This window comes from Triticum dicoccoides, chromosome 7A (genome assembly GCF_002162155.2).
Source record: "Triticum dicoccoides isolate Atlit2015 ecotype Zavitan chromosome 7A, WEW_v2.0, whole genome shotgun sequence".
Taxonomy (NCBI): Eukaryota; Viridiplantae; Streptophyta; class Magnoliopsida; order Poales; family Poaceae; genus Triticum; species Triticum dicoccoides.
In genome coordinates, this window is record NC_041392.1 from 346,938,164 (window position 1) to 346,949,966 (window position 11,803).

Genomic DNA, 11,803 nt, shown 5'->3' on the forward strand with positions numbered 1-11,803 from the left:
ACATAGGGTGACACAGAACTAGCTCCACTTTATCAATGTAATGTAGGTATGTATTCCGAATATAGTCATACGTGCTTATGGAAAAGAACTTGCATGACATCTTTTGTCCCAGCCTCCCGTGGCAGCGGGGTCCTATTGGAAACTAAGGGATATTAAGGCCTCCTTTTAATAGAGTACCGGACCAAAGCATTAACACTTAGTGAATACACGAACTCCTCAAACTACGGTCATCACCGGTAAGTATCCTGATTATTGGCACTTCGGGGTTAACGGATCATAACACATAATAGGTGACTATAGACTTGCAAGATAGGATCAAGAACTCAAATATATTCATGAAAACATAATAGGTTCAGATCTGAAATCATGGAACTCGGGCCCTAGTGACAAGCATTAAGCACAGCAAAGTCATAGCAACATCAATCTCAGAACATAATGGATACTAGGGATCAAACCCTAACAAAACTAACTCGATTACATGATAAATCTCATCCAACCCATCACCGTCCAGCAAGCCTATGATGGAATTACTCACACACGGCGGTGAGCATCATGAAATTGGTGATGGAGGAAGGTTGATGATGATGATGGCGACAGATTCCCCTCTTTGGAGCCCCAAATGGACTCCAGATCAGCCCTCCCCAGAGAGATTAGGGCTTGGCGGCGGCTCCATATCGTAAAACACGATGAATCCTTCTGTCTGATTTTTTTCTCCCCGAACGTGAATATATAGAGTTGGATTTGAGGTCGGTGGATCACCAGGGGGCCCATGAGGCAGGGGGCGCGCCCAAGGGGGTTGGCACGCCCCCACCCTCATGGACAGGGGGTGGGCCCCCTGGCCTTGATTCTTTCGCGAGTATTTTTTCTATATTCCAAAAATATTCTCCGCTGATTTTTAGGTCATTCCGAGAACTTTTATTTCTGCACAAAAATAACACCATGGCAATTCTGCTGAAAACATCGTCAGTCCGGGTTAGTTCCATTCATATCATGCAAGTTAGAGTCCAAAACAAGGGCAAAAGTGTTTGGAAAAGTAGATACGTTGGAGATGTATCAACTCCCCCAAGCTTAAACCTTTGCTTGTCCTCAAGCAATTCAGTTGACAAACTGAAAGTGATAAAGAAAAACTTTTACAAATTCTATTTGCTCTTGTTGTTGTAAATATGTAAAGCCATCATTCAAGTTTTCAGCAAAGATTATGAACTAACCATTCACAATAACACTTAGGTCTCATGTTTACTCATATCAATGACATAATCAACTAGCGATCAATAATAGTAAATCTTGGATGACAACACTTTCTCAAAACAATCATAATATGATATAACAAGATGGTATCTCACTAGCCCTTTCTAAGATCGCCAAACATAAATGCAGAGCACCCCTGAAGATCAAGGGCTGACTGGAAATTGTAATTCATGGTAAAAGAGATCCAGTCACAGTCATACTCAATGTAAACTAATAATAATAATACATGCAAATGACAGCGGTGCTCTCCAACTAGTGCTTTTTAATAAGAGGATGATGACTCTGCATAAAAGTAAATAGATAGGCCCTTCGCAGAGGGAAGCAGGGATTTGTAGAGGTGCCAGAGCTTGATTTTGAAATAGAGATGAATACTATTTTGAGCGGCATACTTTCATTGTCAACATAACAACCGAGAGATCTCAATATCTTCCATGCTACACACATTATAGGCGGTTCCCAAGAAGAATGGTAAAGTTTATACTCCCCCACCACCAACAAGTATCAATCCATGGCTTGCCCGAAACAACGGGTGCCTCCAACTAACAACAATCCTGGGGGAGTTTTGTTTGCAATTATTTTGATTTGATTTGAGCATGGGACTGGGCATCCCGGTGACCAGCCATTTTCTCGCGAGTGAGGAGCGGAGTCCACTCCTCTTGAGAATAACCTGCCTAGCATGGAAGATACCGACATCCCTAGTTGATACATGAGCTATTCGAGCATACAAAATAGAATTTTTATTTGAAGGTTTAGAGTTTGGCACATACAAATTTACTTGGAACGGCAGGTAGATACCGTATATAGGAAGGTATGGTGGACTCATATGGAACAACTTTGGGTTTTATGGAATTGGATGCACAAGCAGTACTCCCGCTTAGTACAAGTGAAGGCTAGAAAGTGACTGGGAAGCGACCAGCTAGAGAGCGACAACAGTCATGAACATGCATTAAAATTAATCAACACTGAATGCAAGCATGAGTAGGATATAATTCACCATGAACATAAATATCGTGGAGGCTATGTTGATTTTTTTTCATCTACATGCGTGAACATGTGCCAAGTCAAGCCACTTGAATCACTCAAAGGAGGATACCACCCTATCATACCACATCACAACCATTTTAATAGCATGTTGGCACGCAAGGTAAACCATTATAAACTCCTAGCTAATTAAGCATGGAATGGGCAACTATAATCTCTAATTGTCATTGCAAACATGTTTCATCCATAATAGGCTAAATCAGGAATGATGAACTAATCATATTTACAAAAACAAGAGAGGTCGAGTTCATACCAGCTTTTCTCATCTCAACCAGTTCATCATATATCGTCATTATTGCCTTTCACTTGCACAACTGAAGAGTGTGGATAATAATAATAGTGCACGTGCATTGGACTAAGCTGGAATCTGCAAGCATTCAATTCAAAGGAGAAGACAAGGTAATATGGGCTCTTTGTTAGATCAACAATAATGCATAAGAGAGCCACTCAACATTTTCATCATGGTTTTCTCCTCTAGACCCCAAACAACAAGAAAGAAATAAAACTATTTACACGGGAAAGCTCCCAACAAGCGAAAGAAGAACGAGAAATCTTTTTGGGTTTTCTTTTTAATTACTACTACTACAGGCTTGGAAAGTAAACTAGCTAAAAGCTACAACTAATTTTTTTTGTTTTTTCTTAAGGTTTTTGAAACACACAAGAAGAATGCCAGAAAAGAAAATAAACTAGCATGGATAGTACAATGAAAAAGTATGAGCACTGACAACTGGCATGAATGTGTGAACATGAATGTAATGTCGGTGAGAAAAGGTACTCCCGCAAGCTTAGGCTTTTGGCCCAAGTTGGTCTATGCCCACGGATCAAAGCTGCCCTCTCCGGTGTACTGAGGAGGGTCCTCGGGGTGCCACTGGTTGGCGATCTCCTCCGGATCCCACTGATAAACAGACTGACGGTGAGGATCAGATAGTGTCTCCGGCTCTAGAGCTGATGTCAGGCTCTGGTATGCCTGAACGGCCTCCACAAAACAAGGTACGTGCCTGAACATATGTTGAACAAATAGGGAGCAGGCAAGGTAATAGTCTCAATGTAATTCTTATCAAATATCAGTCTATAGTTAAGCATCTTCTTCTTATTCTTAACAATGAAATCATGTGCTACCATACTCTTATAATCTAGAAAAATATGAGGCAGCAACTTTTCCTCTTTCTCATAATGCCTAATAGGTATGTTAAAGTGTGCAGCAAGGCGCGAGGCGAAGATGCCTCCTAAGACGGGACCCTTTGTATGGTTCAGATTTAACCATTTAGCAACAATAGAGCCTAAACTAAAAGTGGTATCACGAAACAAAGCATGGCGCAAAATAACAATATCAGGGGCACTAAGATTTCCACAGTTCCTGCGACCAATTAAGCATCTACTAGCAAATATTGCGAAGTAACGTAGAACAAGAAAATGTATGCTAGTAATTCTTGCATCAGAAACCTTCCTCGTTTCCCCTACAACAATCATATCAATAAATCCTTCCACATCATTATGATGTGGTTCCACTATACTTCCCTCAAAGGGTATCCTATAAACCCTGCAAAAATCATAAAGTGACATCTCCTTATGCTCATCATATAAATAAAATTCCACCGAAGGTGGCGATCTCCTAGCATAGAAATGAAAATTTTGCACAAAAATAATGGTGAGTAAGAGATACTGTTCACGCTGGTCGTGGAGGAAGTCGGTGAGGCCTGCATTCTTAGCCAAATAGTAAAAATCTTCATAAATCCTGGCTTCTCTCAAGAACTCATCACAAGGCCATTCACACGGCCGAACCTCCGCAGTACGAGGGATATTATACTTGGGATTCTTATTCTATTCACTTTGCTTATCCTTCGAGCTTCGGCTCGATGAGCCCCTCAAAAATCTCTTCATTTTTTTCTGAAATTTTCTGAAATTTTTAGTAACTCAAAAATAAAAGTGAACCAAACTCAACAAGATTGATAGCAACTACTCCTACAAGTGCCTAGAGGCCATATCATGCATTAAAACTACTTTTGACCGCATAAATTTGACATGCAAGCTCAAGAACAGGGTCACCTAAGCAGCAAAAATTTGCAATAAATGAAGCACTACAACAAAAACTAATTGGACCATTGGAGGGGTCACATATGGAAGAACAATCCCCCAAAGCAGTTTTGTGAGTGGAGCTTTGAGCAAGGAGATCGAAAATGGCAGCAAGATAAGCTAGAACATGGGTTTGAGCTGGTGGATGATTTTTCTGGAGGAAGACAAAGTGTGTGGGTGCAGGAATAAGTGGAGGGGACCCACGTGGGGTCCACGAGGCAGGGGGCACGCTCAGGGGGGCACCCTCCACCCTCGTGGGCACATAGTGGGTCCCCCTGATGTGTTCTCAGTGCCAATAATTCTTAAATATTCTAGAAATAAACATATTTCATTTTCAGGACAGTTGGAGAGCTTTTATTTTGGGGTATTTTTTTATTGCAAGGATAATTCAGAAAACACACAGCAAATACTAATTTTGCTTTATTTAAACTAAATAACAGAAAATAAAAAGAGGGTACAGAAGGTTGTGCTTTCTAACTTCATCCATCTCATGCTCATCAAAAGGAATCCACTAACAAGGTTGATCAAGTCTTGTTAACAAACTCATTCCGAATCGCATGAAACCGGAGAAATTTCGAATAACACTAGGTTACCTCAACTGGGATATGTACATCCCCAACAATAAGAATATCATATTTCTTCTTGACAGTAGGAAGAGGAAATTCAAAACCTCCAATAGTAATTGTTAGAATTTTTCCAATAGAATTGATAATGTGGGCTTGAGGTTGTTTCCTCGGAAAGTGTACTGTATGCTCATTACCATTAACATGAAAAGTGACATTGCCTTTGTTGCAATCAATAACAGCCCCTGCAGTATTCAAAAAGGGTCTTCCAAGAATAATAGACATACTATCATCCTCGGGAACATCAAGAATAACAAAGTCCGTTAAAATAGTAACGTTTGCAACCACAACAGGCACATCCTCACAAATACCGACGGGTATAGCAGTTGATTTATCAGCCATTTGCAAAGATATTTCAGTAGATGTCAACTTATTCAAATCAAGTCTACGATATAAAGAGAGAGGCATAACACTAACACCGGCTCCAAGATCACATAAAGCAGTTTTAACATAGTTTCTCTTAATGGAGCATGGTATAGTTGGTACTCCTGGATCTCCTAGTTTCTTTGGTATTCCACCTTTAAAATTATAATTAGCAAGCATGGTGGAAATTTCAGTTTTCAGTATCTTTCTCTTATTTGTAACAATATCTTTCATGTACTTAGCATAAGGGTTCATTTTAAGCATATCAGTAAAACACATACGCAAAAAGATAGGTCTAATCATTTCAGCAAAGCACTCAAAATCATCATCATCCTTTTTCTTGGATGGTTTAGGAGGAAAAGGCATGGGTTTCTGAACCCATGGTTCTCTTTCTTTACCGTGCTTCCTAGCAACGAAGTCTCTCTTATCATAATGTTGATTCTTTGATTGTGGGTTATCAAGATCAACAGCAGGTTCAATCTCTACATCATTGTTATTGCTAGGTTCAGCATCAACATGAACATCATCATTAACATTATCACTAGGTTCATGTTCATTACCATATTGTGTTTCAGCATCAGAAATAGAAATATCACTGGGATTCTCAGGTGTGTCAACAACAGGTTCACTAGAAGCATGCAAAGTCCTATCATTTTTCTTTTTCTTCCTTTTAGAAGGACTAGGTGCATCAACATTAGTTCTTTGAGAGTCTTGCTCAATTCTCTTAGGGTGGCTCTCAGGATACAAAGGTTCCTGAGTCATTTTACCCCCTCTAGTCATAACTCTAATAGCATTACCATTTTTCTTATTATTTAATTCATTGAGCAAATCATTCTGAGCTTTAAGTATTTGTTCTACTTGAGTGGTAACCATAGAAGCATGTTTACTAATAAGTTTAAGTTCACCGTTAACTCTAGACATATAATCACTCAAGTGTTCAATCATATAAGCATTGCGTTTCAATTGTCTACCAACATAAGCATTGAAGTTTTCTTGTTTAACAATAAAATCATCAAACTCATCTAAGCATTGGCTAGCAGACTTATAACGAGGAATATCACCTTCATCAAATCTATAGAGATAATTTACCTTTACTACCTGTGTCAGGTTATCAAGACCATGTATTTCTTCAATAGGTGGTAAATTCTTAACATCTTCAGCTTTAATACCTTTTTCTTTCATAGATTTCTTTGCCTCTTGCATATCTCCAGGACTGAGAAATAGAATACCCCTTTTATTTGGAGTTGGCTTAGGAGTTGGTTCAGGAAGTGTCCAATCATTTTCATTACTCAACATATTATTCAATAGCAATTCAGCTTGAGCAACAATTCTTTCCCTGAAAACACAACTGATGACCCACAAGTGTAGGGGATCTATCATAGCCTTTTCGATAAGTAAGAGTGTCGAACCCAACAAGGAGCAGAAGGAAATGATAAGCGGTTTTCAGCAAGGTATTCTCTGCAAGCACAGAAATTATCAGTAACAGATAGTTTTGTGATAAGGTAATTTGTAGCGGGTAACAAATAGTAAAAGTATATAAGGTGCATCAATATGGCCCAATCCTTTTTGTAGCAAAGTACAAGCCTGGACAAACTCTTATATAAAGTAAAGCGCTCCCGAGGACACATGGGAATTATCGTCAAGCTAGTTTTCATCACGCTCATATGATTCGCGTTCGGTACTTTGATAATTTGATATGTGGGTGGACCGGTGCTTGGGTACTGCCCTTACTTGGACAAGCATCCCACTTATGATTAATCCCTATTGCAAGCATCCGCAACTACAACAAAAGTATTAAGGTAAACCTAACCATAGCATGAAACATATGGATCCAAATCAGCCCCTTACGAAGCAACTCATAAACTAGGGTTTAAGCTTCTGTCACTCTAGCAACCCATCATCTACTTATTACTTCCCAATGCCTCCCTCTAGGCCCAAATAATGGTGAAGTGTCATGTAGTCGACGTTCACATGACACCACTGGAGGGATGACAACATACATGTCATCAAAATATCGAACGAATACCAAATTCACATGACTACTTATAGCAAGACTTCTCCCATGTCCTCAGGAACAAACGTAACTACTCACCAAGCATATTCATGTTCAAAATCAGAGGGGTATTAATATGCATAATGGATCTGAACATATGACCTTCCACCAAGTAAACCAACTAGCATCAACTACAAGGAGTAATCAACACTGCTAGCAACCCACAGGTACCAATCTGAGGTTTGGATACAAAGATTGGACACAAGAGACGAACTAGGGTTTGAGATGAGATGGTGCTGGTGAAGATGTTGATGGATATTGACCCCGTCCCGATGAGAGGATCATTGGTGATGACGATGGTGATGATTTCCCCCTCCCGGAGGGAAGTTTCCCCGGCAGAACAGCTCCGCCGGAGCCCTAGATTGGTTCCGCCAAGGTTCCGCCTCGTGGCGGCAGAGTTTCGTCCCGTGAGCTAGCTTATGATTTTTTCCTAGACGAAAGACTCCATATAGCCAAATATGGGCATCAGAGGGCCACCAGGGGGGCCACGAGGCAGGGGGCGTGCCCAGGGGGTAGGGTGCGCCCCCACCCTCGTGGACGGTGGGTGGCTCCCCTCTGGTACTTTCTTCGCCCAATATTTTTTATATATTCTGAAAATAATTCCCTTGGAGTTTCAGGACTTTTGGAGATGTGCATAATAGGTCTCTAATATTTGCTCCTTTTCCAGCCCAGAATTCCAGCTGCCGGCATTCCCCCTCTTCATGTAAACCTTGTAAAATAAGAGAGAATCGTCATAAGTATTGTGACATAATGTGTAATAACAGCCCATAATGCAATAAATGTCGATATAAAAGCATGATGCAAAATGGACGTATCAACTCCCCCAAGATTAGACCTTGCTTGTCCTCAAGCGAAAGCCGAAATCAAAAAATATGTCCACATGTTTAGAGATAGAGGTGTCGATAAAAATAAAATACGGACATGAGGGCATGATGATCATTCTTAGAACAGCAACTTCATTGAAAACTAACAAACTATAATCTCAGTCATTGAAGCAATTGCAATTTATCATAACATAGGAAAGAGTCAATATAAGAGCTTCTCAGCAAGTCCACATACTCAACCATCATTTATTATTTAACAATTGCTAACATGTAACACCCACATTGCGGTTATATCTCCCACGTGTCGGAGCACGACTTAGAGGCATAACCGCATAGTAGGCATGTCGCAAGAGGGGTAATCTTTACACATCCCATGTACTGAATAAGAAAGGGATAAAGAGTCGGCTTACAATCGCCACTTCACACAATACATAAATATATCATACATCATCCAGAATACAATCAAGGTCCGACTACGGAACCAAAATAAAGAAAGACAACACCAAATGCTAGATCCCCGATAGCCCCGACTGGGCTCCAGTACTAATCAACTGGAAACGAAACAACACAATGAACACAGCCTTCATCGAGCTCCCATCTGAGCTCAGTTGCGTCACCTGCAATGGTATCATCGGCACCCGCAAACTGGTGTTGGATGTAACTGTGATTCACGGATACTCAGCAATCTCACACCCTCACGATCAAGACTATTTAAGCTTATGGGTAGGAAAAGGTAGTGAGGTGGAGCTGCAACAAGCACTAGCATATATGGTGGCTAACTTACGCAAATGAGAGCGAGAAGAGAAGCAAAGCATGGTCGTAAACTAGAAGTGATCAAGAAGTGATCCTGAAACTACTTACGTTCAAGCATAACACAAGAACCGTGTTCACTTCCCGGACCCCGCCGAGAAGAGACCATCACGGCTACACACACAGTTGATTCATTTTAATTAAGTTAAGTGTCAAGTTTTCTACAGCCAGATATTAAAAAATTCCCATCTTCCCATAATCGCGGGCACGACTTTCGAAAGTTCAAAACCTTGCAGGGGTGTCCCAACTTAGCCCATCACAAGCTCTCACGGTCAATGAAGGATATTCCTTCTCCCAGGAAGACCCGATCTGACTCAGAATCCCGATTGTAAGACATTTCGACAATGGTAAAACAAGACCAGCAAAGCCGCCAGATGTGCCGACATCCTGATAGGAGCTGCACATATCTCATTCTCAGGGCAACACCGGATTGTCCAAACTTCCGGTAGACCATCCTAGAGTTGCCCCTGGTGGCCACCGGCGGCTGACAGGTTCGGACCAACACTTAGACAAGCACTGGCCCGGGGGGTTAAAATAAAGATGACCCTTGAGTTTGCAGAACCCAAGGGAAGGTGATAGGTTGTTAGGCAAACATAAAACCAAGGTTGGGCCTTGTTGGAGGAGTTTTATTCAAGGCGAACTGTCAAGGGGTTCCCATAACACCCAACCGCGTAAGGAACGCAAAATCAAGGAACATAACACTGGTATGACGGAAACTAGGGCAGCAAGAGTGGAACAAAACACCAAGCATAAGGCCGATCCTTCCACCCTTTACTAAGTATATAGATGCATTAATTAAATAAGAGATATTGTGATATCCGAAACAATATCCATGTTCCAACATGGAACAAACTCCATCTTCACCTACAACTAGCAACGCTATAAGAGGGGCTGAGCAAAGAGGTAACATAGCCAAACAACGGTTTGCTAGGAAAGATGGGTTAGAGGCTTGACATGTCAATATGGGAGGCATGTTATAGCAAGGGGTAGGTATCGCATCATAGCAATAGAGCGAGCAACTAGCAAGCAAAGATAGAAGTGATTTCGAGGGTATGGTCATCTTGCCTGCAAAGTTCTCAAAGTTGACGAAAGCTTGATCCTCGTAAGCGTACTCAACGGGTTCCTCGATCACGAAGTCGTCTCCCGGCTCTACCCAAAGCAAGAACACAAGCAAAGGACCAACAATCACTCACGGTGCAATGCGCAAGCAACATGATGCAAAACATTTCATGATATGCGAGATTTGATATGCAATGCATATGCGTGCTCCGGAAGGAAAAGATTGAACGAGGCATCAACTTGGCAAACCAAGTGTGCGGCTGGAAATATGAGTTGATTTTGGTCGAAATCGATATAAAGATCAACGGAATCGTATGAACGGTTTGCAAATGGCAAGCATAACAAGAATGGCACAATTCTGCGATTAACAGCACAATGTCATCTAGAATGCAACAAGAAACTAAGATACTGCACTCCAACATAGCAAAAAAGCACATGGCAGTGATCTAATCAAGATGCTTGACAAAAGATGAACACTGAGCGATGGCTAAATCACACAAGAGCAGGTTCAAACAAGCATGGTAAAAGTGCAAAAGATATCAGCATCACAGACTTAGTGAAAATACTAACATGTCAAGAATTAACATCTGGAAGCAATGTTTACAACAAGAAAACAACATGATACAGGACCATAACATAACAAACAAAGGCATGGCATGAATCTACTCAAAGCATAGAACAAAAGTCCCTTACTGACCATAAGTCAAAAAAGATCAGAAGATATGATGGCACCCATGCAAAAACAAAATTATGAAGGCATCTTTGCGAGCTCGAATCACTCATCACAAGGCATTGCATGACAATCTAAGCATACTACCAGCAAGAAGACATGTTCATGAAGCTAACCATGGCAAGAACAAGCTCATAGCATGCATGGATCAACTACAACAACCTTGGCAAAATTGATTAACACGTAAACAATCTTCTAGGAACATTTTATAGCAAACGTAGAGCAAGACTAAGACAAACTAGGGTACTCCATAAATGCAAACAGGGGCTTGGATGGATAGAGAATAACCATATGTCCAAATCATCCTTACAGAACATACTCAAAATAAGCATGGATCTCACTGTAACAACATGAATACATGGCATAAAAATAACAGCATAACAATGACTTAGTAAAATCCCGAGATCCTGAAATCAGCAATATTACGAGAGCTACTTTGCATGCATGTGCTAGTCACCACAAAGATCACAAAAATACATGGCATAAACCCCTGTAAATATGGCATGTCATAGACCAAAATACATGTAGAGCTCATGACCATATGCAGCACACAACAAATGTAGCAAAAATGACAAATGCTCATACTCTGCTAAGAATCAGCACCTAACAATTTATAGCACTCTTGCATCAACGATTTGGGCATAAAGATGGACTCAAACAAGCATGGCACAATGGAACAAAATGAATAGCACATCATGATGAACATTGTGATATATCATGCATGCAAAACATAGCTACGGTGATGAAGTTATGATGCGATGAACAGAGGCTTAAAATATGCCAGAAAATGACTTAGAGGAAAATCTCACCCTCCGGATCTAGAGTTGACCCGGCACGTTCCATGAGGATAGCCGGAGTTCGTCGGAGATCTGCCGGAGTTGAAGGGGGAGGGGAGGTCGCTGGAGCGCGGGGAGCTCGCCGGAGGGGTCGGGGGAGGCCGGAGTAGGCGGATCCGGGCTGGATCTGGCCGGATCCGGCC